This window comes from Trichechus manatus, unplaced genomic scaffold (assembly GCF_000243295.1).
Source record: "Trichechus manatus latirostris isolate Lorelei unplaced genomic scaffold, TriManLat1.0 scaffold00020, whole genome shotgun sequence".
In the NCBI taxonomy this organism is placed as follows: Eukaryota; Metazoa; Chordata; class Mammalia; order Sirenia; family Trichechidae; genus Trichechus; species Trichechus manatus.
Genome location: NW_004443956.1, coordinates 23,306,033 through 23,308,350, shown reverse-complemented (window position 1 = coordinate 23,308,350; position 2,318 = coordinate 23,306,033). Strand labels below are relative to the sequence as shown.

The 2,318-nt window shown below is 38.7% G+C and overlaps 1 protein-coding gene across 1 annotated transcript in view; it reads left to right on the top strand.

Annotated features, from left to right (window-relative positions):
* The window catches only part of PTPRN2 (protein tyrosine phosphatase receptor type N2), a 1,314,151-nt gene that overhangs the window by 651,699 nt on the left and 660,134 nt on the right, over positions 1-2,318 (top strand). The window lies entirely within an intron of this gene.

Here is a 2,318-nt window from a genome sequence, read left to right as displayed (position 1 = left end):
GACCATTCTCTTGGGGTTTCTCCAGTCTCTGTCAGACCAGTAAGTCTGGTCTTTTTTTGTGAGTTAGAATTTTGTTCTACATTTTCCTTCAGCTCTGTCCGGGACCCTCTATTGTGGTCTCCATCAGAGTAGTCAGTGGTGGTAACTGGGCACCATCTAGTTGTGCTGGACTCAGTCTGGTGGAGGATGTGCTAGTTGTGGTCCATCAGTCCTTTGGACTAATCTTTCCCTTGTGTCTTTGGTTTTCTTCATTCTCCCTTGCTGCAGACAGGGTGGGACCAGTGGAGTATCTTCGATGGCTGTTCACAAGTTTTAAAACCCCAGACTGTACTCACCAAGGTAGAATGTAGAACATTTTCTTTATAAACTATGTTATGCCAATTGAGCCAGATGTTCCCCAAGACCATGGCCCCCATAGCCCTCAGCCCAGTAATTGGGTCCCTCAGGAAGTTTGGATGTGTCTATGGAGCTTCCATGACCTTGCCTTGGACAAGCTGTGCTGGCTTCCCCAGTATTGTGTACTGCCTTACCCTTCACCAAAGTTACCACTTATCTATTGTCTATTTAGTGTTTTTCCATCCCCGCTGCTCCTCTCCCTCATAAACATCTAAGATTATTTCTTTTTGTGTGCAAACCTTTTCATGAGTTTCTATAGTAGTGGTCTCATACAATATTTGTCCTTTTGTGATTAACTTATTTCACTCAGCATAATGCCCTCCAGATTCATTATTGTTGTGAGATGCTTCACAGATTCATCATTGTTCTTTATTGTTGCACAGTACTTCATTGTGTGTAGGTACTGTAGTTTGTCTATCCATTCATCTGTTGATGGACATCTAGGTTGTTTCCATCTTTTGCTACTGTGAACATGGGTGTGCGTATGTCTGTTTGTGTGACGGCTCTTATTTCTCTAGGACATATTCCTAGGAGTGGGATTGCTGGATCATATGGTATTTCTATTTCCAGATTTCTAACGAAGTGCCATATCGTTTTCCAAAATGGTTGTACCATTTTGCATTCCTACTGGCAGTACATAAGAGTTCCAGTCTCCCTGCAGCCTCTCCAACATTTGTTATTTTCTGTTTTTTTTGATTCGTGCCAGTAATGTCGGCGTAAGATGGTATCTCATTGTGGCTTTGATTTGCATTTCTCTAATTGCTAGTAATCACACGCATTTCCTCATGTGTCTGTTAGCCACTTGAATGTCTTCTTTGGTGAAGTATCTGTTCATTTCCTTTGTCCATTTTTTAATTGGATTATTTTCTTTTTGTTGTAGAGGTTTTGGAGTTTCCTGTAGATGTTAGAGATCAGAACTTTGTCAGATTTGTCATAGCCAAATTTTTTTTCCCAGTCTGTAGGTTCTCTTTTTACTCTTTTGGTGAAGTCTTTTGATGACCGTAAATGTTTAATTTTTAGAAGATCCCAGTTATCTAGCTCATCTTCTGGAGTTTTTTTGTTGTTAGTTATGGTTCATAGCCTGTTAATACTATCTATTATGGCCTCTAGCATTGATCCTATTTTTTCTTCTATGATCTTTACAGTTCTTGAATTTATATTTAGGTCTTTATCCATTTTGAATTAGTTTTTGTGTATGGTGTGAGGTATGGGTCATGTTTCAGTTTTTTGCAGATGGACATCCAGTTTTGCCAGCACCATTTGTTAAAAAGACTGTCTTTTCCCCATTTGATGGACTTTGGGCCCTTGTTGAAGATCAGGCAACCGTAGTTGGATGGATTTACATCTGGGTTCTCAATTCTGTTCCATTGGTCAATGTATCTGTCGTTGTACCAGTACCAGGCTTTTTTGACTACCGTAACTGTTTAGTGGGTTCTGAGGTCAGGTAGTGTGAGTCCTCCTACTTTATTCTTCTTTTTCAATAGTGCTTTATTTATCTGGGGCCTCTTCCCTTGCCATAGAAAGTTAATGATTATTTTTTCCCTCTCTTTAAAGAATGCTGTTGGTATTTGAATCGGGATTGCATTGTGTTTGTATATTCCTTCCGGTAGAATTATCATTTTCACAATGTTGAGTCTACCTATCCATGAGCATGGTATATTTTTCCATTTATGTAGCTCTCTTTTGGTTTCTTGCAGTAGTATTTTGTAGTTATCTTTGTATGCATCTTTTACATCCCTAGTTAGATGTATTCCTAAGTATTTTATTTTTTTAGGGGCTGTCATAAATGGTATTGTTTTCCTGATTTCCTTTCTGTCATTTTCTTTATTGATGTATACGAATCCAATGGATTTTTGTATATTTATCTTGTATCCTGCTTCTCTGCTGAATCTTTCTATTAGTTCCAGTAGTTTTCTTATGGA